We start from the raw sequence: 27,997 nt of genomic DNA, 5'->3' as shown, positions 1-27,997 counted from the left end.
CTTCATCTTTAAGGGCCCTAAGGAAATCCGACTCCACCTGCTGATTCCCATTACTGACAGCTCTAGTTTTTGTCAGCGTAGTAAGGGCACCGAATCAGTACACGCCTTCAGTTCTCAGGTCGTCCACTAAGTCGCGCATTGATTCCTGAAATGCCGAAATTCCTTAAGGGATCCATGATTGGATCCTAAACTTGGATGGTCCCTAACGTACACCGTGTCATGAATAAGAATGTCGACCTACCTTTTTCCACCCATCAATTTAGCAGCCTAAAATCCCTTTCATCATCAAGGGTCCTAATGAAATCCCATTCCGCGCCCGCTGATCCCCTAGCTCTCTAATGTCAGCATAGTAAGGGCACTTAGTTAGTACATGCCTTCAGTTCTCAGGTCTCCTACTAAGTCGCGCACTTGTTTCTGTCATCCAGAAATTCCTTAAAGGAGCCTTGATTGGTCAGTATGAAACCCAAACTTGGATGGTCCCTAACATACGCCGTGTCATGAACAAGAAGGACATGTGTCCACCTTTTTCGTCCTAATGAAATCCCATTCCGCCCGCTGTTCCCCTAGCTCTATAATGTCAGCATAGTGAGGGCACCTAGTTAGTACATGCCTTCAGTTCTCAGGTCTCCTACTAAGTCGCGCACTGGTTCCTGTCATCCAGAAATTCCTTAAGGGATTAGTCAGTATGAAACCAAAACTTGGATGGTCCCTTACGAAAGCTGCGTCATGAATGAGAAGGACATAAGTCGACCGACCATTTTCGTTGTCCTTTTTTCAACTATCAATTCAGCAGCCTAAAATCCCTTTCATCTTCAAGGGCCCTAAAGAAATCCCACTCCGCCCGCTGATCCCCTAGCTCTCTAATGTCAGCATAGTAAGGGCACACAGTCAGTACATGCCTTCAGTTCTCAGATCTCCCACTAAGTCGCGCATTAAAGCAGCTATGACTGTTCAATGTGAAATCCAAACTTGGATGGTCCCTTACGAACGCCGTGTCATGAATAAATTCATAAATCAAACGACTATTGTTGTTGTCCATTTTCTACGTATCGTCAGAGCCACCTAATCTTCTCTTTATCTACAAGGGACCCAATGAAATGCCCCGCCTCCCTCTATTGACCATTGCGTCTTGGCTTCCAATGTCCGCATAGTACGTGCATTGCGGTGGAGTATATGGCTTCAGTCCCCCGATCTTCCACAGTCAGAAAAATCAGTCGCGCGTTGATTCCTCTGAAGCAGAAAAGCATTAAAGGAGCCATGTCTAGGTTGAAAAGAGGGGCGGTTATTAATCTGCCCCATGCGCTTTGAATACCAAAAATTGAAGTAAAGTTTAAGTCATACTTGAACTAATGGCATTAATGCATCACTGGGTGTGGATTGGGTGAGGAAGATTGTGACTAGTGGGACGCTGCAAATGCGTTTGTTGATCAAATATTGACAATATGTGGTGTAGGTTTTGTGAACATCCGTTGTCAATTTTGTGCATGGCCCGATGACCAGTCCTGGATGCCACCGCAGCGCCTAAACGCAGGCCTGGGCCTGGGCTCGAATCCTGGCAAGAACATCAGAAAAATAGTTCTCTCCTGACACTATGACACTAATGTGGGAGAATTATTCCCGGTGTTCCCTAACGGAACGTTCTTGAATAAATTTGCAATTTGTTCCGTTTGTTTGCTTCCGTTTTTCTTTCTTTAAACAACATTTCCTTTTAAAAATTGTAAACTGTTTATGTTCAAATAAGCATAAACACACGACGTTTGTTTGTCTTCAATCAACCCTATAGACCATTCAATCAGAATTATAAATTCTTATGATGTCTGCTTTAAGAGTAACTCTTGTGTCTGGTTTCCTTTTTCCAGAACATCAAAGGCATCCCAGATTAGTCTACACATTTCATCTGAGGAAATAATTCATGAATATTTGATAGGATGTGAGAAATAAAGTATAAAGGCGTTGTGTAACCCCAACATGGGAAATTCTCATCAATACAAAAGAAAATATGAAGCTTTGATATCAAAAAGATTTTGCATGTCATAAAAAAACGTTGTAAGGTGATCACAAGTCTGTTGTTTAGGCTTTTTAATAAGCAACCTGTTTCGAAACTAGAAGAAGATTCTTCTCCTACATCACTTTAATAGGGGGGCCGTTTGTAACGCCTCGATTTGGCTGAAATTTTGTATGTGAAGAACGTTTATACGTATCCTCAAGCATCCACACCTTCCTGCCCATATGAGTCCATAGTTATCCTATAGGAAATGGAGCAGGTCTCAATCCTGTCACGCAATAGGTAGATGATAAGTACCGGTCCCAATTCTCGTCCCCTTACATGGAGAAAAAGCCTATCATTTTTATATAACCAGAAATGAGCCTCATCGCTGAACAAAATTTGTCAAAATTTGAACACATTTCGAACCGAACACTGATTTTGGTAATAAAATTCAATGATTTGCAAGCGTTGCTCGTTAGTAAGTCTATTCATGATGAAATGTCAAAGCATACTGAGCATCTTTCTCTTTGACACCATGTCTGAAATCCCACGTGATCTGTCAAATACTAATGCATGAAAATCCTAACCTCAAAAAAATCACCCTTTAGGTTTGCCGCCGAGGTGACGAATTGCCACCATTCTAACCCCGAAGGATAGGTCCTGGGGCAGTTCGAAAAGGATGCATATACCTTTCAAGTATTTTTGAGGGAGATAACACTGGTTAGCAAGTATATTTAACGGATAAGCAATTCTTAACAATAAGTTTGCGACTTTTTAAAAAATAATTAGGAATAACCCTACGGGAAATGTGTAGTCAATTGCCCCAAATATTCCGGTCCTAAACTGGAGAATTAGTTACCTGTCACCTGACATTTCCTACAGGGAATGAAAAGTTTTTCAATTGTGGAACCTAGGTACACTACGGCAACCTTAATTGGATGATTACAAGAGTTTTTGGAAATTTGTACATTTAGGTACTAAAAAAAGTACCAAAAAGTTACGAAATGGGTGAACTTTGTACAGGGCGGATGGATGGAGGTAGAATTTTGAAACTAGACTTAAAAGACATCTGGTGCAAAGGGTGGAGGGTAAAAAGAAAAATCGAAAAATAGTACTGGTAACGGAAGAACACGTACGTTTAGTACCGCAATTGGTACCATTTGGTACTTTCTTTGCAGATGGAGCTAGAGGTCTGTAATTTGGCATGTAGGTACAACTAGGAAATATATGATGGGTGGCTAAATGTCCTATTCAAAATTCCTAAAATTTGGTACCAAAATTGGTACCATTTGGTACTTTCTCTGCAGATGAAGCTTAAAGAACTTTAATTTGGCATGCAGGTACAGCTAGAACAAATATAATGGGTGACTATGAGCTTATTACAATTCCTACATTTTAGTACCAAAATTGGTACCATTTGGTAGTTTCTGTGTCGATGGAGCTTGAGGTGTAAAATTTGACATGTAGTTAAAACTCAGAAATATACATTGGGCGATTAAATGATTTTTTTCTCAATTCGAATATTTTGGTACCAAAATTTGTGCTATATGCAAATTTTTTTATAGATGGAGTTAGAGGTCCGAAATTAGTCATGAAGGTAATACTAAGAAATAAATGATGGTTGACTAAATGATTGGTTCAAAATTCGTACATTTTGGTACCAAAATTGATACCATTTTGTACTTTCTGTTCTGTTGAAGTTGGAGGTCTGAAATTTTGCATGTAGTTACAACTATGAAAAATATGTATGATGGGAGACTAAATGTTCAATTAAAAATTCGTACATTTTGATTTGAATTTGACATCTGGCGCAAAGGGTGGAGGGTAAAAAGAAAAATGTCAAAATTGTGCTGATAACGGAAGAAAACGTACGTTTAGTACCGCAATTGGTACCATTTGATACTTTCTTCATAGATGAAGCTAGAGGCCTGAAATTTGGCATGTAGGTACAACTTAGAATGATCTATTCACACACATCGCACATTTGGTACCAAAATTGGTACCATTTAGTAGTTTATGTGTAGGTGGAGCTTGAGGTGTGAAATTTGGAATGTTGTTAAAACTTAGAAATATACGTTGGGCGATTAAATGTTTTTTTCCCCAATTCGAACATTTTGGTACCAAAATTAGTACTTTTTGGTACTTTCTTTATAGAGAGAGTAAGATGTCCGAAATTTGTCATGAAGGTAATACTAAGAAATAAATGACACCATAGAGGTGTTGCACTGCGACACGCCGTTCGTGCTCCGCTATTAAAAGGAGGCCGCATATCATTGAGCTTAAACTTGAATCGGACAGCACTTATTGACATGTGAGAAGTTTGTCCCTTGTTTATGGAATGTTCATGGGCAAATTTGGATTTGCAGAGGTATTTGGGAATGTAGAGACTGATCGAGGGCTCAACATTACGAACTTTGTGTTAAAGGAAGTAATGAAAAAATTTTAGCCCTTTAAGTCACCAGGACCCAATGTAATGACTTTACTAGAGAAGGAGGCCGAATTTCTAGCGTGCCATCGAGCCGCGTGCCTAGGACTCCCATATACTCTGACGGCCTGGAACGAGGCAAGAGTGGTATTCATACCTAAGCCCTGCAGGGCAAGTAATGCGGCACCAAAGGCCTATAGACCTTTAAGCCTAATCTACTCAAAATCATGGAGCCTAGAGTGAATTCCATGAAAGAGACTAAGTCAACCAGTGAATAGCTTGACGGCCGCCCTGCGCGAGGTTGTGCACGAAATAGAAGAGTTTACAATGCACAGTGGGAGAAAATCGACAAAATTAGTATGAGAAAGGGTAGAGATATATTTTTGGGATTTAGAATGGATAGGGTTGAGGACAACAGTGCCCTTAAAAAACCAAAAATAAATTCTGCCCGAATTTTTTTACAAAAATCCCCCAAATACCCCTTCGAAATCAGCATTTTTTGGTAAATTTGTTGTGGAGGCTTTAATTATGTTTTCCAAGGATTTAGGGAAAATTTGGAGCAAAACAAATTGGACCGAATGGGGACCCTGGGCTTTGGATTTTGAGAACTAGAGGGGTTCTTCCAATTTTTTAAAAAAAAAAAAAATACCCATTTTGAAGCACATATAGCATCCGTTTAAGATGATATTTCTTATTTAAAGTTCACTGGGTATTCATCTACAATATGTCCTATTCACAAAAAGATGAAAAAATTAGGTATTTAAGCAAGTTTTTTTCAACAAAAAACCATCCAATCAATGAAAATATTTTTTTTTTTTTTAACAAAAAATGCAACAAAATAAACTTTTTCACATTTTTTGACTTCCAATGTACAATTTTTAACAGAATTATTAGATGTGGACACAAAACCGTTGCAAATTTTGTCATAATTCCAAATCATAAAAATGAAAATCGGACCACAAATGCCTTTGCAAAATACGAAACATGTCTCGGTCAAAATAGCAAAAAACAAAGTCGAATATCGCTAAAACCAGTGAAGGTGTGGTAGACTTCAAGCCGTAGTTTTTGTAGGGATTTTTGAGCACAATCTATCCAAAAAAAGTTTGTCAGCCCCAACAAATTTGTTGAAATACCGAGGTGACCAATTTTAGGGGCCTGCCAAAAGGCGCCCTTGAAATTTTGTACAAGATCTCGCTTACACCTCAGCTGTAACCATTCCAAATTTCAAAGAAATATCTCTACCCATTCTCACTCGGCATATTTGTTACTAGTTTTTTCGATTTTCTCCCACTGTGCGATATCAAGATGTTGACACTTGTGGTATGCATTGACATCGAGGAGGCTCTAACAATGTGAGAATCCATACACAAGTGCCAGGTGGACCGGGCCCTAACCATTCCTAATTTCAAAGAGATATCTCTTCCCATTCTCACACGGCATATTTGTTACTGGTTTTTTTTGATTTTCTCCCACTGTGCAATATAAAGATGTTAAAGCTTGTGGTATGCATTGACATCGAGGAGGCTTCAACATTGTGAGAACCCACACACCAGTACCAGGTGGACAGGGCCCTAACCATTCCAAATTTCCAAAAGATATCTCTTTTTTCGATTTTCTCCCACTGTGCGATATAAAGATGTTGACGCTTGTGGTATGCATTGACATCAAGGGGGCTTTAACAATGTGAGAACCCACACACCAGTACTTAGGGACTAGATAAGCCATATGCCCATCCATGTCATAAGACAAAATGATAAAGTGGCACAGGGAGGCATTTTATCGACCCTCCTATAGGTGACCAACATAAGTGGCATAGTACGGATTCTTATTGAAAGCCGATTTGAAGCCGTCAGCTATGCGACGGTGTTATTGCACATCTAAGTGGTAGGAAACCACTATGCATACAACTGGGTTAGACCTAGGGATCGAAACGTTGGTGTTCATATTTATCCCGAGTCCGGCCCCCATGTTAGATGTCTGCTATTTTTAGCTCGTCTTTCATAATCCATTCAGATTTTCCAGCGATTTGTCAATGAACATCTGTGATGTACGTTATATAACATTTTGTGGACAGAAGCTAAAGCCTCCTTATGTTTCACTTCATCTGAATGTATTGGTTTTTCACATAGGAGTGGTATATTTAAGTATTGCTATATTATAAGACATGACTGCCGCTATATATAAACCATTATCATATCTACACACATACATGCATGGGAGTATGTATGTATCTACCTAACAACTTACCGGTTGAAAGGTTCAAAACTTCCGCCATACGACTGCTACCAAGAAATATCGCATTTCTGAACTACTGACCCAATTTCTGGCCTGCGCGTACTCTGTGCCTCGCATGGTCATCGGTCGACTCGTTTGCCTCGTTCAGGTCGGAATGGTTTGCAGACACGAGAAGGAAATCATTTCATTCTCTGCTCTGCTCTTCTCCCTCAATGAACAGAAACAAAAGGGTCTCATAAATATTTCAAATATAAAATAAAAAGCTTGAATAAATACGGAAGGCTGCCTAAGTATCAGACGGGGTTCAGTCGGTGGTAGGATGAGGGGCCGACAGGCAGCAGTCAGGCGAATGTGTATGCCATTCGCAAAATCAACTGTCCTTATCGAAAACAATAATAACAAGCCAGACATACTACACAGTCATATAAAGACACACACACACACACACCTAGTCTCATGCAAAACCTATTGAGAGATGATAAACAAGCACAAGGTATGAGTGCACAACGGCAGAATCGGCATCAACCACCACACTGTTAGTATACCTGACTCACATTGTTTTTGTACTTTAAATAAATATTTCTTTGAAATCCAAAATTGAGTTTATGTACCATGTAGACTACAATAAAAGCTTTCCACTCAATAGGGATTTATGATATTGGACAGAAAGCACTAAGAATTCAATTCCATATCCTTAAACGAGTAGAATATGGGCTGAATACTAAGAAAGAGAGTAAAAGCCATACTCACGCACTCAGCACTCAAAAAGCACTCACGCGTAAACAGTGATGGGAAACGCATAATGAGAAACACACAATGCCAAACAGCATTTGTACAAATTTGTATCGTTGTACATGCGGCTACATTGTAAGGGGCATGTTGAGTCGATTATGTCAGAACAAGTAAAAGCATGCTCAATTCGGACGGGACGAATCTTGGGAACCCACCGCCATGGTTTCTGCTAAAAATTTCTACATACCAAAAGGCAAAATTTCAAATTATAAACTGATTCAAACCATACTGGGTACAACTGGTAGAAGTCGTAATGAAACACTACGTGCAAAATTTCAGCCCAATCGGATAAAAATTTGGGATGAGAGCTATATGAGGTTATTGACCGATTTGGATCGAACAATTACTGAAAGTCATAACACAACAGCACATGCAAAATTTCAGACAAATCGGAAAAAAATTGCGGCTTGTAAGGGCCCAAAAAGACAAATCGGTTTATATGGGGGCTATAGCAGGTTACGGACCAAACTTGGCACAGTTGTTGGGAGTCATAACAGAATAGTACGTGCAAAATTTAAGCCAAATCGGACAAAATTTGCGACTTGTAAGGGCTCAAGAAGTCAAATCGGGAGATCAATTTATATGGGGGCTATATAAGGTTATAGACCGATTTGGACAGTATTTGGCACAGGTGTTGAAAGTCAAAATGGAACACCATGTGCAAAAATTGTGGCTTCCATGGGTTCAGGAAGGCAAATCGGGAGATCGGTTTATATGGGAGCCATATCAGGTTATAGACCGATTTGAACCATACTTTGTACATCCGTTAGAAGTCATAATGGAACACCACTTGCAAAATTTAAGCCAAATCGGACAAAAATTGCGGCTTGTAAGGACTCAAGAAGTAAAATCGGGAGATCGGTTTATATGGGAGCTATATCAGGTTATAGACCGATTTGAATCATACTTTGTACATCCGTTAGAAGTCATAATGGAACACCACTTGCAAAATTTAAGCCAAATCGGACAAAAATTGCGGCTAAGGACTCAAGAAGTAAAATCGGGAGATCGGTTTATATGGGAGCTATAACTGGTTATAGACCGATTTGGTACTAAGTACATCAGTTGGAAGTCATAACAGAAAACTACGTGCCAAATTTCAGTCAAACCGGACAAAAATTGCGGCTTGTAAGGACTCAAGAAGTAAAATCGGGAGATCGGTTTATATGAGAGTTATATGAGGTTAAAAAAACGATTATGACCCTACTCAGCACAACTGTTAGAAGCCTTAACAGAATACTAGGTGCAAAATTTTAGCCCAATCGGATAACATCGATTCAGTATTCAGGAGATCGGTTTATATGGCAGCTATATCCAAATCTGAACCGATATGGCCATTTGCAATCCCCAACGATCTACAAATTTCAAATTTTACCCATGAATATTCCACTAAGGAACAGGGGCAAGCAAACTTCTCACATATCAATGAGTGCAGTCCGATTCAAGTTTAAGCTCAATGATAAGGGGTCCGAGTCCGAACGGCGTGCCGCAGTGCGATACCTCTTTGGAGAGAAGTTTTACATGGCATAGTACCTATGTTGCCATCATTAGGTGGGGAAAACCACCGCTGAAAAAAGTTTCGGGTATTCCTGCCAGGATTTGAACCCAGGCGTTCAGCGTCATGGGCGGACATGCTAACATCTTCGCTCACTAATATAAGTCACTTTACCAATTTTAAGTCGAATCGGGTTACATTGCAAGACCTTGCTTAGGGTGACTATGGTCCGTTCTAAACCATACTCGACACAAAGCCGGTCAAAGGATGCAAAATAATTGACTTAACTTTAAATTTTATCAAAATCGAATCAAAAATACGCCTCTTATGAGCTAAAGAAGTCAAAGCGAGAGATCGTTCTATATGGAGGCTATATTAAGATATAGCCCGCTATTGCCCATCTTCGAACTTAAACTGCCATCAGCTTCATATCATTATTTTATACGAATTTCGTGTGATTACCAAAGACAGACGGATGGGCGGACACGTGTAAATCCCCTTCGAATTTAGCATCGATTACGAATTTTTACTTTGTAGGGTGGGAAATGGAGATATCGATTTGTTGCAAACGAAATATTGTCGCTCGTTCTTTGGTGTTGGATATAAACATCATAGCCGGTGTACACCATAACAAAACTTCCCATCTCTGTAGAAAATACTTCCCATCTCTAATAGGCGCTCTCCAAAAGTACAACGTAAAGGAGGTTGGAGAACTTCTCCAATTCAAGAAACATCCACGTGCGGCATATAAATCGTCAGTATGTGTTAATCATTTTTAAGGAAGAATTCTACCCTATAGTGATTAAATAGGTAAAATCGGGAGATCTGTTTATATGGTAGCTGAATCAGTTTATGAACCGATTCAGACCATATTTGCCAAGTATTGTGAAGGTCGTAGGGGAAGTTGTTGCACAATATATTATCCAAATCGGCGCCCTCTAGAGGCCTAAAAAGTATAATCAGGAGATGGGTCTCTATGGAAGCTATTGGGTTGCCCAAAAAGTAATTGCGGCTTTTTTAAAAGAAAGTAAATGCATTTTTAATAAAACTTAGAATGAACTTTAATCAAATATACTTTTTTTACACTTTTTTTCTAAAGCAAGCTAAAAGTAACAGCTGATAACTGACAGAAGAAAGAATGCAATTACAGAGTCACAAGCTGTGAAAAAATTTGTCAACGCCGACTATATGAAAAATCTGCAATTACTTTTTGGGCAACCCAATATATCCGGTTATGAACCGATTTGGGCCATACATAGCACATTTGTTGGAAGTCCAAACAAACCATTGGGTGAAAAATTTCAGCCACATCGTATAACAATTGCGCCCTCTAGCGGCTCATGAATCCAAGATCCGAGTTCGGTTTATATGGGAGGATTAGGGGTATACAAACCTCTGATATAGCTCCCCATCTCCCGATTTGACTTCTTGAAGCCGCAATTTTTGTCCAATTTAGCTAAAATTTGACAGATCGTGTTCTGTTATGACCAAGTACGGTCCAAATTGGTCTATTACCTGATATAGTTCAAACAAACCATTGGGTGCAAAATTTCAGCCACATCGTATAATAATTGCGCCCTCTAGCGGCTCATGAATCCAAGATCCGAATTCGGTTTATATGGGAGCTATATCAGTTTTATCCTCCATCATAGGATGATTAGGGGTATACAAAACTGTGATATAGCTCCCCATCTCCCGATTTGACTTCTTGAGCCCTTGGAAACCGCAATTTTGTCCGATTCACCTAAAATTTTACAGATAGTGTTCTGTTACAACTTCCTACAAACTGTGCCAAGTATGGTCCAAATCGGTCTATAACCTGATATAGCTTCCATATAAACCGATCTTCAGATTTAAGATCTCGGGTCCCTGGGGCTCGCAATTGTTGTACGATTTGGCTGAAATTTTGCACCTTGAGTTCTGTTATGACTTCCAACATGCTTGGTAAGTATGGTCCATATCGGTCTGTAACCTGATATAGCTCCCATATAAACCGATCTCCCGATTAGTCTTTTACGACCGTGGAAGCTTAAATTTTTTGCGAATTGGCAGACATTTTCTGTGTTTGTGCAAATTTTTCGTATAATCCAGACATTTGTACTTCTTAAAAATTGTAGAGTGACTTCAAGAGACAGGAGGAAGCACAGGGCTAGATCTTGTTTGATTTAGCAAATATGGTTCAGATCGGACCATATTTAGATAGGGCTGCCATATAGACCGATCTGCTGATTTAGGGTCTTAAGCCCATAAAAGATGCGATTTCGCTGAAATTTGAAATATTGATCTGATTTAAGTCTGCCAATATTCGACTCAAATATGGTTCAGATCGGTCTATATTCAGATATAGCTGCCATATAGAGCGATATGCCGATTAGGGGTCTTGAGCCTATAAAAGCTGCATTTTTAACCCGATTTCGCTAAAATTTGAAACAGTGAGTTGTTTTAAGCCTCCCGGCATCCGACTCAAATATGGTTCAGATCGGTTCATATTTAGATATAGCTGCCATATAGACCGATCTGCTGATTAAGGGTCTTGAGCCCATAAAAGCTGTATTTATAACCCGATTTCGCTGAAATTTGAAACAGTGAGTTGTTATAAGCCTCCTGATATCCGACTCAAATATGGCTCAGATCGGTGTATATTCTAATATAGCTGCCATATAGACCGATCTGCTGATTAAGGGTCTTGAGCCCATAAAAGCTGTATTTATAACCCGATTTCGCTGAAATTTGAAACAGTTAGTTGTTTTAAGCCTCCCGACATCCAACTCAAATATGGTTCAGATCGGTTCATATTTAGATATAGCTGCCATATAGACCGATCTACTGATTAAGGGTCTTGAGCCTATAAAAGCTGCATTTATAAACCGATTTCGCTAAAATTTGAAACAGTGAGTTGTTTTAAGCCTCCCGACATCCGACTCAAATATGATTCAGATCGGTGTATATTCTAATATAGCTGCCATATAGACCGATCTGCTGATTAAGGGTCTTGAGCCCATAAAAGCTGTATTTATAACCCGATTTCGCTGAAATTTTAAACAGTGAGTTGTTTTAAGCCTCCTTATACCCAACTCAAATATGGTTCAGATCGGTCTATATTCAGATATAGCTGCCATATAAAGCGATATGCCGATTAAGGGTCTTGAGCCCATAAAAGCTGTATTTATAACCCGATTTCGCTGAAATTTGAAACAGTTAGTTGTTTTAAGCCTCCCGACATCCAACTCAAATATGGTTCAGATCGGTTCATATTTAGATATAGCTGCCATATAGACCGATCTACTGATTAAGGGTCTTGAGCCTATAAAAGCTGCATTTATAAACCGATTTCGCTAAAATTTGAAACAGTGAGTTGTTATAAGCCTCCTGATATCCGACTCAAATATGATTCAGATCGGTCTATATTTAGATATAGCTGCCATATAGACCGATCTGCTGATTAAGGGTCTTGAGCCTATAAAAGCTGCATTTATAAACCGATTTCTCTGAAACTTGAAGCAGTTAGTTGTTTTAAGCCTCCCGACATCCGACTCAAATATGGCTGAGATCGGTGTATATTCTAATATAGCTGCCATATAGACCGATCTGCTGATTATGGGTCTTGAGCCCATAAAAGCTGTATTTATAACCCGATTTCGCTGAAATTTTAAACAGTGAGTTGTTTTAAGCCTCCTGATACCCAACTCAAATATGGTTCAGATCGGTCTATATTCAGATATAGCTGCCATATAAAGCGATATGCCGATTAAGGGTCTTGAGCCTATAAAAGCTGCATTTATAAACCGATTTCGCTGAAACTTGAAGCAGTTAGTGGTTTTAAGCCTCCCGACATCCGACTCAAATATGGTTCAGACCGGTTCATATTTAGATATAGCTGCCATATAGACCGATCTGCTGATTAAGGGTCTTGAGCCCATAAAAGCTGTATTTATAACCCGATTTCGCTGAAATTTGAAACAGTGAGTTGTTTTAAGCCTCTCGACATCCGACTCAAATATGGTTCAGATCGGTCTATATTTAGATATAGCTGCCATATAGAGCCATATACCGATTAAGGGTCTTGAGCCCATAAAAGCTGTATTTTTAACCCGATTTCGCTGAAATTTAAAGCAGTGTGTTGTTTTAAGCCTTCTGTCATCACACCTAAATGTGGTTCAGATCGGATCATATTTAGATGTAGCAGCTATATAGACCGATCTGCTGATTAAGGGTCTTGAGCCCATAAAATCTTCATTTATGACCCGATTTCGCTGAAATTTAAAACAGTAAGTTGTTTTAAGCCTCCTGATATCCGACTCAAATATGGTTCAGATCCGTCTATATTCAGATATAGCTGTCATCTAGACCGTTCTACCGATAAAGGATCTTAAGCCCATAAAAGCCGCTTTAATTACCCGATTTCCCTGAAACTGTGACTTGTATAAGAGTTCTCGGGACCTGAATGAAATATGATCCAGACCAGCCCTATATGCATATTACAATGGATATGGTAGTGGAGTTGTTGTAAGAGAGGATGGTTAATTTATCCATGGTGTTGGGTATCCAAAGTTTGGCACTGCCGAACTTAACATGTTTATACCCTACACCACTACTATGGTACAGGGTATTATAACTTTGTGCTTTTTTTTGTAACACCCAGAGTTAGACTCATTAATAAGTATAGCAATCGACTCGTAATCGATCTGTCTGTCTGCCTGTCCGTCCGCCCGCCTGTCTGTCCGTCTGTCCATGTTAATTTGTGTACAAACTACAGGCCGCAGTTTTCATCCGATCGTCTTCAAATTTGGTACAGGCTTGTTTTTCGGCCCAGAGACAAAGTCTATTGATAAAGTTCCTCACCTTGGGGAACTCCCTGTTTAACTCTACGGTGCTTCGACTTCCTATCCCTAAACTCCACAAATGACTGGCGACCACACAGATAGTTCGCGACCCAGCATTACAGGCCTGGCTGGAGGTACGTGTTGGCGATATCCTCAAATAGCTCGGCATGGCTGACCGTGTCGAATGCCTTCGATAGGTCCAGTGCCACGAGAACCGTCCTATCACATGGCCTGGGCTGATTGAAGCCCCGGCAAATGTGTGCGGCGATGGCATGCAAAGCTGTTATTGTGCTGTGCAGTCTTCGAAATCCATGTTGATGCTCGGCGAATGGAAATTCTCCTACGAGGCTCGGGAGAAGTAATGCCTCAAGAGTCTTTGCTACTGGTGAGAGAAGAGAGATCGGTCTGTACGACTTCCCCAAACTCAGCTCCTTTCCAGGCTTCAGTAGCGGAATCACTCTGTCCATTTTCCCAAGACATGTTGAGGACAGTAGTAAGATACTCAACTGTAGGTAAATCCAGATTCTTCAACAACCATGGAGATATTCCGTCGGGACCCAATGTGTTCGGTGTACTGAAAGTCCATTAAAGTTCATTTCTGGGTTAAGCGCCACTTCCGCACTGCCCAATCGAGTTCACCCACGACAGAATCGAATTGCGGCCAGGAAAAAAAAGAAGGTCTGAAAGGCGAAGGGCCTCTGCTCGCTAGACCCTCCTATCCCTTCGTTTAAATCGACCCCATTAATCTAAAAGACTCAATCATTATCCGCATGTGTTGATGTCACACTCCAGACACATGTGTTGCATTCATGTAACACTTGTGTTGATTTCGAAATTTTATGATTGAGACAACAGAAAACAGCAGAAAGGAAAACCGGTTTTTTTATAAAGCTTTATAGCGCACAACATCAAATTCATGCCCAAGACATGATGCCTTTTTATTGTTCTCTCTGACTTGGACGTTACCAATATGTCTAGGTTCATTCACAACACACCACGTATAAATGTCGTTCAATATATTGTTGGGCAATTAATGCAGCATATTGCGGCATGGCAATGTCCTTGGTATCACACAAACCAAACCTTGATTTAATTTCAATTCAATACTTTATGGCTTTATAAAATGGTACATATTGTCGTACATCTAGTATGGTAGATAATAAGAGCTTAAGTTGTAAACTTTTTCCCTTTGCTAAGTATGTTTAGTTCTTGTGAGTACCCCAAAATAGGAATTGCTTCAGTTATCAAATCTAAAATTGAAAAAGAAAAAAACCGGCTATTTTTTCTTCAGTTTCTTCATTTGACAAATTTAAACATGCATCATTCCAAATGTTTGCCATTGGCCTTATCACTTCAGTCATTCTTTGTGGAAATGACACAGTGGCTGGCTGGCTGGCTGTTGGTTCAAATTTTTCTTATCGCTTGGCAAACAAACTTCGAGGGCGAAGTCTAAAATTTTGTGGCATTTTTTTTTTGTGCTAAATTCATTTGTCAATAATATAAAAAATGTTTAGTTTATAATAACAATATTGACTGCCACTGTTATCAACAACAAAATTCTATGGAAAATGGTTCGATTTAGCCATTGATTGCAGGGTTTATACCCTACACCACTATTGTGGTACAGATTATTATAACTTGTGGGATTTGTTTGTAACACCCAGAGGGAAGAGAGATAGACTCATTAATAAGTATACCGATAGACTCAGAATCACTTTCTGATTCGATTTGTCTGTCTGTCTGTCCGTCCGTCTGTTCGTCTGTCCGTCTGTCCGTTTTTTTTTTGCATCACTGGAGGTGGGGAATCTTCGAAAGACGTATTCAGACCGTAGTGAAATACATGCACGATTTGAACGTAGTAATCCATACCCCCATCTCCTAAATCCTATCCCGTGGAACTGCCAGATGGTATTTCATCGTGGGGGGGGCGGCCGCCTCAATCATAGCTTATCTGCCTTATTGCTTGTCTGTCCAAGTCTCAATTCTCTTCCGATCCTCTTCAAATATGGTACAGGCATGGTGTTTTGGCCTAGAGACGAAGCCTATTGAAAATGGAAAAACTCTGTTCAGATTTGGATAAAGCTCCAATATATGTATTTTCCTCCGATTTGAATTAATATTGCAATAATATCGTCATGTGTCAACCGATTTTCACGAAATTTTGCACCAAAGTTTCTCTTACCACTTTCGATAGTAGTGGTTTAATTTCATTGCGTTTAGATACAGCTCCTATATAAAGGGTGATTTTTATACCCTCCTCCATGAGATGGGGGTATACAAATTTCGTCATTCTGTTTGTAACACCTCTATATATTTTTCATGACATTTTAAGTCGATCTAGTCATGTCCGTCCGTCTGTCTGTCTATCGAAAGCACGCTAACTTTCGAAGGAGTAAAGCTAGGCGCTTGAATTTTTGCACAAACACTTTCTATTAGTTCAGGTCTGTTGGTATTGTAAATGGGCTAAATCGATCCATATTTTGATATAGCTGCCATATAAACCGATCTTGGGTCTTGACTTCTTGAGCCACTAGAGGGCGCAATTCTTATCCAATTCGGCTGAAATTTTGCATGAAGTATTGTGTTACGACTTCCAATAACTGTGCTAAGTATGGTTCAAAACGGTCCATAACCTGATATAGCTGACAAATAAACCGATCTGGGATCTTGACTTCTTGAGCCACTAGAGGGCGCAATCCTCATCAGATTTAGCTAAAATTTTGCACGAGATATTTTGTTGTGACTTCCAACAACTGTGCTAAGTATGGTTTAAATCGGTCCATAACCTGATATAGCTGACAAATAAACCGATCTGGGACCTTGACTTCTTGAGCCACTAGAGGGCGCAATCCTCATCCGGTTTGAAAGAAAATTTTGCACGTGGTGTTTTGGTATCACTTCCAACAACTGTGTTAAGTATGGCGCAAATCGGTTCATAACCTGATATAGCTGTCATATAAATCGATCTTGGATCTTGACTTCTTGAGCCACTAGAGGGCGCAATCCTCATCAGATTTAGCTAAAATTTTGCATGAAGTATTTTGTTACGACTTCCAACAAGTGTACTTAGTGTGGTTCAATTCTGTTCATCCGAGTTGGCTGAAATTTTGCACATGGTGTTCTATTTTGTCTTTCAACACCTATGCCAAATACGGTCCAAATCGGTCTATAACCTGATATAGCTCCCATATAAACCGATTTCCAGATTTGACTTCTTGAGCCCCTGGAAGCCGCAGTTTTTATCCGATTCGGCAGAAATTTGTTATATGGTGTTCTGTTATGACTCCCAACAACGAAGCCAAATACGGTCCAAATCGGTCTATAACCTGATATAGCTCTCATATAAACTGATCTCCCGATTTGCCTTCCTGAACCCATGGAAGCCACAATTTTTGTCCGATTTGGCTGAAATTTTGCACATGGTGTTCTATTTTGACTTTCAACACCTGTGCCAAATTCTGTCCAAATCGGTCAAGAACCTGATATAGCTCCCATATAAACCGATCTCTCGATTTGACTTCTTGAGCCCTTACAAGCTACAATTTTAATTCGATTTGGCTGAAATTTTGCATATAGTGTTCTATTTTTACTTTCAACACCTGTGCCAAATACGGTCCAAATCGGTCTATAACCTGATATAGCTCCCATATAAACCGATGTCTCCATATGGCTTCTTGAGCCCTTACAAGCCGCAATGTTAATCCGATTCGCCTAAAATTTTGTGCATGGTGTTATGTTGTGACTTCCAACAACGGAGCCAAGTACGGTTCAAATCGGTCAAGAACATGATATAGCTCCCATATAAATCGATCTCCCGATTTAATTTTTTGAGCCCCTGGAAGCCGCAATTTGTATCCAATTCGCCTGAAATTTTGTACATGGTGTTCTGTTGTGACTTCCAACAATGGAGCCAAGTACGGTTCAAATCGGTCAAGAACATGATATAGCTCCCATATAAATCGATCTCCCGATATGACTTCTTGAGCCCTTACAAGCTGCAATTTTAATTCGATTTGGCTGAAATTATGTACACGGAGTTCTGGTATGATTCCCAACAACGGAGCCAAGTACAGTCCAAATCGGTCTATAACTAGATATAGCTCCCACTATTTAGCAGAATCCATGGTGGTGGGTGCCCAAGAGTCGGCCCGGCCGAACTTGTCACGCTTTTACTAGTTTTTTGGCATCAGCCCGTGCTGAAAAACATTCACAATTTCTGAGTACTAAACCCCAGACCCCCATATCCTACCCCCGATCCGTCGGAACTGCCAGATGGTATAAATTTTGGTGGGGAGGGGGGATGGTTTGAGGCAGGCTCAATCACAGCCTATCTGTCTGTCCATGTTAGTTTGTGCACAAAGTACAGGTCGCAATTTTTGTCCGATCGTCTTCAAATTTGGTGCAAAAAACTCGGTTTCGATTTGAATTAAGCACCCCCATATATTTTCATCCGATTTGAGCTAATATTCCAAAAATATCGTCATTTGTCAACCAATTGTTACGAAATTTTAAACAAAGATTTTTCGTATCACTCTTGACGTTACTGATGAATTTCATCGTAATCGGATTTAGATATAGCTTCCATATACTATATACATGTATCGTTCGATTTTCACTTGTGGAGCAAGCGCATTTATTGATCAATCTCCCCAAAATATAGTATAACACTTTCCTTAACGACTTCTACTGTACCTAAGGTGATTGGTCGGCATCGGTTCAGATTTGTATATAGCGCCCATACATATATAAGTTCGTCCGATCTGGTCTTATATTGCAATTATGTGATCATATCTAACCGATTCACTCGAAACTTTTGGCAGGAAGGATTTTCGTAGAAATCGTTTCAGATTTGCATAGAGCTCCTCTATATGTATCGTCCGATTTTCATTTCTAGATCCCTTGCAAGCGCATTTATTGCCCAATCTTTCCAAAGATTTGAACAACACTTTGCTGTATGATTTCCGAATGACCTAAGGAGTTTGGTCGAAATCGGTTCAGATTAAGATATATAATGCTCTTAAGGCTGTTGACATTTTTGTTAAGTTGTATGAAAATCGGATCAGATTTATATATAGTTTCTATATACATATTTATATATACCTCGCCCTATTTGCACACATAACGTAGTTATTACCAATTTCGAACACATTTGATACGGATTGTTTTATGACCCACTACCGCAGTCCACCAAATTCGGTTCAGAAGTAGATAAAACTCCCAATATTTACTTACAGGGTAAGGGTAGGGTATTATATAGTCAGCACCACCCGTCCTTTGCCTTTCCCTGTTTGTTTTTTTTTTTTTTGGCAATTTGGCCGACGTTCTTTGCCAAGTTATGAAACTGGCCCCTTGAAAATAAACACTTAAGTGGAATACCATGATGTCTGATGAGTTGAATTTGTCTAAGGATTGTTTTTATAGCCTTTCAGGCAATTTTTTATATCGTTTTGAACGAAAACAATACAGACCCTTAGAAATGTATCTCTACTGCAGAAAACTTGATTTTTTGTTTTCAATCTTATCACAAAATTCAAATACTTTGGCGAATGAATAATTCATGAATTTCGTTAAATCAATGAAGCAGAAGGTTTTCGTTTACTTTCTTCTGGTTTTTGTTGTTGTCATCCTCGTCGTCGTTTGAAAAACAGAAACAAAAAAAAAAACTAAATATTTGCAAAAATAAACCAAAAAAGAAAACAAAAACAACAACCAAGTATGTCTAGACATTGTAGACTTAATTAATACCACAACAACGACTGGCAAAAGAGCACTGTGTACATTACTGAATGAAATGAAACAAATGATAATGTCTACAACCTGTACTGGCTACGTACACTCAGGTGGTTCGTAAATAAACATCCACATAAATGAAGTGTAACGTAATTAAAAATTAAAGTACGTCAAAGGTGTTCTGTAAATATTAACTAAAAACAAGTGAAAGAAAAGAATCGGAAGTAGTCACCATCTTGGATTCCGCTAAAAATGTACCCTTTTAACTGAGCTTGTATTTGAATTGTTATGGTCTCAAGAAATCATATGGGGTTATCGGTACTAAGGGGGGCCTATATCACCATATTGAGCGGTTAAAACTTGGCACTGATGTTGTTAGTAATTAGGTAGGGTTTTGGGCCACATTTCAGCCAAATCCGGTGAAAACTTAGGCTTCTAAAGTCTACAGAAAGCAAATCCGGTGATCGGCTTATATGGGGGCTATATCTGTTTATAGACCGATTCAGATCATACTTGACGTGGATGTTGGAAGTCATAACCTTAGGCATTGTTCCAAATTTCAGCCAAATCGGATGAAAATTAAGGCTTCTAAGGGCTCTAGAAATCTAATCCGGGGATCGGTTTATATGGGGGATATATCTGCTTATAGACCGATTCGGATCATACTTGGCATGGATGTTAAAAATCGTAACTCAAATCTTTGTTACAAATTTCAACCAAATCAGATGAAAATTGAGGCTTCTAAGGGCTCAAGAAGTCAAATCCGGGGATCGGTTTATATGGAGGCTATATCTGTTTATAGACCGATTCGGATCATACCTTACATGAATGTTGAAAGTCATAACTCAAGTCTCTCATACAAATTTCAGCCAAATCGGATGAAAATTAAGGCTTCTAAGGGCTCTAGAAATCTAATCCGGGGATCGGTTTATATGGGGGATATATCTGCTTATAGACCGATTCGGATCATACTTGGCATGGATGTTAAAAATCGTAACTCAAATCTTTGTTACAAATTTCAACCAAATCAGATGAAAATTGAGGCTTCTAAGGGCTCAAGAAGTCAAATCCGGGGATCGGTTTATATGGAGGCTATATCTGTTTATAGACCGATTCGGATCATACCTAACATGAATGTTGAAAGTCATAACTCAAGTCTCTCATACAAATTTCAGCCAAATCGGATAAAAATGTAGGCTTCCAAGGGCTCATGAAGTCTAATCCGGGGATAGGTTTATATGGGGGCTATATCTGTTTATAGACCGATTCGTATCATACTTGGCATGGATGTTGAAAATCGTAACTCAAATCTTTGTTACAAATTTCAACCGAATCAGATGAAAATTGAGGCTTCTAAGGGCTCAAGAAGTCAAATCGGGGGATCAGTTAATAGGGAGGCCATATCTGTTTATAGACCGATTCGAATCATACCTAACATGAATGTTGAAAGTCATAACTCAAGTCTCTCATACAAATTTCAGCCAAATCGGATAAAAATTTAGGCTTCCAAGGGCTCATGAAGTCTAATCCGGGGATCGGTTTATATGGGGGCTATATCTGTTTATAGACCGATTCGGATCGTACTTGGCATAGATTTTAGAAGTCGTAACTTAAGTCATTGCTTCAAATCTCAGCCATATCGGATGAAAAACGAGGCTTGTAAGGGCTCAAGAAGTCAAATCCGGGGATCGGTTTATATGGGGGCTATATCTGTTTATAGACCGATTCGGATCATACCTTACATGGATGTTGAAAGTCATGACTCAAGTCTTTCATCCAAATTTCAGCCAAATTGGATGAAAATTGACGCTTCTAAGGGCTCAAGAAGTCAAATCCGGAGATCGGTTTATATGGGGGCTATATCTGTTTATAGACCGATTCGGATTATACTTCCCACGGATCTTGGAAGTCATAACTCAAGCCTTTATTTTAAATTTCAGCCAATTCGCATGAAAATTGAGACTTCTAAGGGCTCAAGAAGTCAAATCCGGGGATTGGTTTATATGGGGGCTATCAAAATCTGAGGTCACCGTAGCGTAGAGGTTAGCATGTCCGCCTATGACGCTGAACGCCTGGGTTCGAATCCTGGCGGAACCTTTAGAAAAAAATTTGTCAGCGGTGGTTTTCCCCTCCTAATGCGGGCAACATTAGTGAGGTACTATGCCATGTGGTGGTTATAAAAAGGCCGGGCCGAACTTTGAATACCCACCACCATATATTTACCACCTTTCATCATAATACGGTGAAAATTGCATCATTTATGAACCCATAACATCTACATCCAAATATAGATCAATCTGAACCATATGAAACACGAATGTCGAAGAGCTTAATACAGTCCACTGTTTCAAATTTTAGCGAAATGGAGTGATAAACGTGATTTTATTGTCCCAAGAACTTAAATTTGGAGATCGGTATATAGGGCAAGTATATGCTAATATAGGCCAAACTGGACCATACTCCACACTACCAAATAGAACTCATTGCGCTAATTGTCGGCGAAATCGGGTAGTAAATTCATCTTTTATGTCAGGAGATCGGTATATATCGCAGCTACATGCAAATCTGGACCGATTGGGGCCGTATTGCAAAGGAACGTCGAGTAGCCTAACACTATTCGCTGTACAGAATTTCATCGAAATCGGCCAATAAATGCTGTTATAATGGGGGAAAACACTTTAAAACGAGAGATCGCTCTATATGACAGCTATATCCAAATTTGGACCGTTCTGGACCAAATTAAACAAGGATGTTGAGAGGCCTTACATAACTTAGTGTCCCGAATTTCAGCGAAATCAGACAAAAAATGAGACTTATATGGATCCAAGAGGCCCTACATAACTTAGTGTCCCGAATTTTAGCGAAATCAGACAAAAAATGAGCCTTATATGGATCCAAGAGCTTAAATCGGGAGATCGGTATCTATTGCAGCTATATCCAAATCTGAACCGATATGGGTCAAAATAAACAGGGATATTGAGGGGCCTAACCCAGCTCACTTTTCCAAATTTCTGCGAAATCGGACAAAAAATGGGCCTTTTATGGACCCAAGACCATAAATCGAGAGACTGGTCTATATGACAACTATATAACACGACTCACTGTCCAAAATTTCTGCGAAATCCGACAAAAAATTAGCCTTTTATGGGCCCAAGACCCTACATCGGGAGATTGGTATATATGGCAGCTTTATCCAAACCTGAACCGATATGGGTCAAAATAAACAGGGATATTGAGGGGCCTAAACTCACTTTCCCAAATTTCTGCGAAATCGGACAAAAAATGGGCCTTTTATGGACCCAAGACCATAAATCGAGAGACTGGTCTATATGGCAACTATATAACACGACTCACTGTCCAAAATTTCTGCGAAATCCGACAAAAAAATGAGCCTTTTATGGGCCCAAGACCCTAAATCGGGAGGTAGGTATATATGGCAGCTATATCCAAATCCGTTCGTGTGTCTAAATCACGATAGCGGTCGAACGCGTAAAGGCAGCCGCTTGAAATTTTGCACAGATACTTAATATTGCTATAGGTCGTTGGGGATTGCAAATGGGCCACATCGGTTCAGATTTAGATAAAGCTTCCATATAAACCTATCGATTTGATTTCTTTAGCCCCTGTAAGCCGCAATTTTTGCTCTATTTAGCTCAAAATTTCCATGTGGTGTTCTGGTAAAACTTCCAACAACTAGGCCTAGTACGGTACGAATTGGTCTATGACCTGATATAGCTTCCATATAAACCGAGCTGCCGATTTGACTACTTGAGCCCCTACAAGCCGCAATTTTTGTCCGATGTGGCTGAAATTTTGCATGTGATGTTCTGTTATGAGTTCCAACAACTGTGTCTAGTACGGTTCAAATCGGTCTATAACCTGGTATAGCTCCCATATAAACCGATCTCCCGATTTTGTCCGATTTGGCTGAAATTTTGCATAAGGTGTTCTGTTAAGACTTTCAACAACTGCTCCAAATACGGTCCAAATCAGTCTATAACTTGATATAGCTGCCATATACACCGATCTCCCTTGAGTCCTTAGAAGCTGCAACTTATGCCCGATTTGGTTGAAATTTTGCATGCGGTGTTCTATTACGACTGCAAACAACTGTGCCAAGTACGGTCCAAATCAGTCTATAACCTGATACAGCTCCCATGTAAACCGGTCTCTCGATCATAATTGTTCGCTTCCTAGAAGTTTTGATTTTTGCTGGTTTGACAGAAGTTTGGTATGTAGAATAAGAGCATGCCCTACAACTAAATCTTATATTAAAAATCAATTTGTGTTTGTTTGTCTGTCCCGTATAGACTCAAAAACGTCTAAACCAATTTTCATAAAATTTTCAAAGATCCCGTGCTGAAAATAGGGTACTAAATTTTTTGATAACTGAAGGGGGAGCGGACTCTCCCCCTTACCCTAATTTTCAGAAACTACAGAACTCGGAGATGTGTGGTGCGGTTTAAGCAAAGTTTTGTATGCCATTTCATAATGGCACTCCAAAAACACGAAATTGGTATAAAATTTTGGGGTCAAATAAAGTGGGGGGACGCCCCATCCCAAAACCCACCCGAACGGACACGTTTCCCAATTGGGACAATATGGGTATCAAACGAAAGGTATTTAAGAGTAGAGTACGATCTTGGTATACAAAATTTCACCCTAAGTGGTCAGGGAGGTCCCCCACCCCCCAAGAAACCCCCCAACAGAACACTTTCACCGCTTTGGGTAATATGGGCATCAAATGAAAGGTATTCAAAAGTGGAGCACAAATCTGACATAAAAATGTATTCCATGGTGGCTGATGGGCATTCCCAGAAGATAACCAATAAAAAAGAAATTAATTAGTGTGGATCTGAACGAGACCGGTAGCTCTGAATGTATTGATCACTAGCTTGAAAATGCTAAAAGAAAAATCCCTTTCAAAATAGCCAATTTATGGTGTAGCGAAGCGTACCGGGCCAGATAGTTTTGTATACATTTTTAGCAGAATCCATGGTGGTGGGTTCCCAAGATTCGGCCCGGCCAAACTTAGCACTCTTCTTATGTATTTACAAGTTTAAAACTAACATAATTTAATTGACATAATTATTTTATACTTTTCATTTTAGGTACACATCAAAAGGAGGATTTATATGCTAATAAAGAACAGGTATTTAATTTAATTTTCTTTTTTTTTATTAAATTCGATGGCTGCCATAAGTTGTTGGTAAATTTTCTTTTAAACATGGCAGTCTCTGCAATTAGTTGTTAAAGAAAAACATTGACATATGATATGCATTAAGCAAAAATGCATTTGGAACTTTGAAATGCAACGAAATCCAAACCACATATTTTTAACCACAATTTGTTTATAAATATGCTACGAAAAGTGACACAGTAAATAAATACCAAGCCAATAGGCCCAGAAAAATAGCAACTCTCAAATTATAGGAGAGTTGTGGAACATAGTCGTAGCAGTTGAAATGGGAGTCTCAGTGAAATATGAATAATCCAGTGTAGTTGAAAAGAAGAAGTAATGGCTATGAAAATTTTCTTTTTTTTTTAATTTATGAGCTCTGTTTCAAAACAAAAGCGTGCTCTACATCGTACTCAATAGTCGTGTGGTATGTAGAGCACCATAATCAATACGACACCGATACGAAAAATCACGAAAAATTTGGTAGATAATTTGCAAAAACTTAAATGTTTTACAATTTAATATTTTTATACCCTCCACCATACGATGGGGGGTATACTAATACACCTGTGCTAAGTATGGTTCAAATCGGTCAATAACCTGATATAGCTGCCATATAAACCTATCTGGGATCTTGACTTCTTGCGCCAGTAGAGGTCGCAATTCTCATCCGAATTGGCTGAAATTTTGCATGAAGTTGTTTGTTATGACTTCCAACACCTATGCTAAGTATGGTTCAAATCGGTCGATAACCTGATATAGCTGCCATATAAACCCATCTGGGATCTTGACTTCTTGAGCCACTAGAGGGCGCAATTCTCATCCGATTTGGCTGAGATTTCGTATGAAGTGTTTTCTTATGACTTCCAACAACTGTGCTAAGTATCGTTCAAATCGGTCCATAACCTGATATAGCTAACATATAAACCGATCTGGGATCTTGATTTCTTGAGCCACTAGAGGGCGCAATTCTCATCCGATTTGGCTGAAATTTCGCATGAAGTTGTTTGTTATGACTTCCAATATCTGTGCTAAGTAAGGTTAAAATCGGTCGATAACCTGATATAGCTGACATATAAACCGATCTGGGATCTTGACTTCTTGAGCCACCAGAGGGCGCAATTCTCACACGATTTGGCTGAAATTTTACACGAAGTGTTTTGTTATGACTTCCAACAACTGTGCTAAGTATGGTTGAAATCGGTCGATAACCTGATATAGCTGACATATAAACCGATCTGGGATCTTGACTTCTTGAGCCGCCAGAGGGCGCAATACTCATCCGATTTGGCTGAAATTTTGCACGAAGTCTTTTGTTATAACTTCCAACATCTGTGCTAAGTATGGTTCAAATCGGTCGATAACCCGATATAGCTGACATATAACCCGATTTGGGATCTTGACTTCTTAAGCCATTAGAGGACGTAATTCTCATCCGATTTGGCTGAAATTTTGCACGATGTATTTTGTTATGACTTCTAACACCTATGCTAAGTATGGTTCAAATCGGTCAATAACCTGATATAGCTGACATATAAAACGATCTGGGATCTTGACTTCTTGAGCCACTAGAGGGCGCAATTCTCATCCGATTTGGCTGAAATTTTGTATGAAGTGTTTCGTTATGACTTCCAACATCTGTGCTAAGTAAGGTTAAAATCGGTCGATTACCTGATACAGCTCCCATATAAACCGATCTCCCGATTATGCTTTTTGAGCCCCTACAAGGCGCAATTCTTATCCGGATGGACTGAAATATTATCCAATGAGTTCTATTATGATCTTCAATATTCAATTCACTTTTTTCCGAATCGGACTATAACTTGATATATCTCCAAAAGCATAACAATTCTTATCCATTTATCCTTGTTTGCCTATAAAGAGATAACAGAGAAAGAACCTGAATAGTGCGGTCCAGTGTAAGGGTACATAAGATTCGGCCCGTCCGAACTTAGCACGCTTTTACTTGTTTAAATATAACTTTCTTAAACCCTTGTTTCTCTTAGGGTCTCACCAATTTCTTAAATTTTCTTTTGTTTTAAGCTGTGCTCTGTGTTCTTAGCACAACTGTGACAAATGTGATGCCAGAAACTTGCACCATGATCAGTCGGCCATTTGGCGTATAGAAATATGACATTACATTAAGCCGGTAGACATCAAAGCCCCCCAAACAATTTGTTTATTCCATTGCGAGTTGATTTTTTTTTTCTTTTTGTTTTCTTTGCCTCTTACCAAACTCTTTGATGTGCCGCTGCAGTATGAATTTTTACCACACAAGAAGTGAATGTCAGCAGAATTAAAATAAAAAATAAAAAAAAATGTGTATAAAGAATTAGTCAACGTTCTCAAAATGTCTGGGTGTCTGTCAGGAAACTAAGCCAAGCCCAGAATGAGACCACAAACGATGTAGTGTGGTGAAAAATCTGCCTTTGTTTTAACATCACATATAAGGTTATGCATATGTATATTACCTCAATTCTTTGAGATTTTGACCATGATCCCACTCTTCCATATCGTGGGGACAGCGTTTGTAGTCCAGGCCTCCGTGATTATTGGGGTGATCTCTTGAGCTATGGGCCCCATACCGCAACAGTTCAACAGGTGTACTATCAGGGCCGGCCAATTTGCCTTTTTTGAGTGAGACCAGAACGACCTCAATTTTTTCGCAGGTGGTTGGCGCCGATGATATATCCCACCGTGGGTTTCCCAAGGAGATTAAGAGGGTCTGATCTCGATTGCTGGTCCTTCGGAGCTGAAGAAACTGCGCCATCGCTCTAATTGCTGTACGGGTGTTGTTAATTCCGATCTGTCCTCATCTTTTATTATTGCCATTGGACTTATATTGTTGCTGCTCATTTGTTTTACTGACTCGTAGACACCACGCATGTTTCCAAAATTAGCTGCATTTTCGCCTTGCTCTGCCAGCATATTAAAATATATTGGCTTATCTCTGCGAGCTAGGCGCTTGACCAGTGAGGCGGAGGCGCGATATTCAGTCCTGGCCGCGATTTAAGTAACACTTAATTTTTCCCGTAGCAGAGCGTTGCGTATACGGTGTTTCGGACTGCGTCGACCCGAAAGGCTTCGGGTTAACCAAGTTTATCGACGACAGTTCTCTGACCTTCACTGGCAAATCGTCTGCCCTTACATTCCCCCTTACTTCGTGAAGGCCCGGCACTCAAACGATGCAGATTGTGCCATCCTCAGAGAAGGCGTCAATCTTCTTCTTACACTGCAAGACTGTTCGTGACCTTACCGTCCTTGCCCTTATGGCAATTTTACTGTCCGTAAAGATGTTCACACTCGATGTTCTCTCGTTAGTACCACACCA

The 27,997-nt window shown here is 39.6% G+C and overlaps 1 protein-coding gene across 3 annotated transcripts in view; it reads left to right on the top strand.

Annotated features, from left to right (window-relative positions):
- LOC106088214 (pneumococcal serine-rich repeat protein) overlaps nucleotides 1-27,997 on the top strand; it is a 118,600-nt gene that overhangs the window by 24,061 nt on the left and 66,542 nt on the right. For all 3 annotated transcript variants that reach the window (XM_059361428.1, XM_059361426.1, XM_013253624.2), the window contains exon 3: nucleotides 24,599-24,639. The gene's annotated coding sequence lies outside the window, so the exon portion shown is untranslated. The remainder of the gene's footprint in view (nucleotides 1-24,598; nucleotides 24,640-27,997) is intronic.

Source organism: Stomoxys calcitrans, chromosome 1 (genome assembly GCF_963082655.1).
Source record: "Stomoxys calcitrans chromosome 1, idStoCalc2.1, whole genome shotgun sequence".
Lineage (NCBI taxonomy): Eukaryota > Metazoa > Arthropoda > Insecta > Diptera > Muscidae > Stomoxys > Stomoxys calcitrans.
This window is presented reverse-complemented; position numbering and strand designations above follow the sequence as displayed.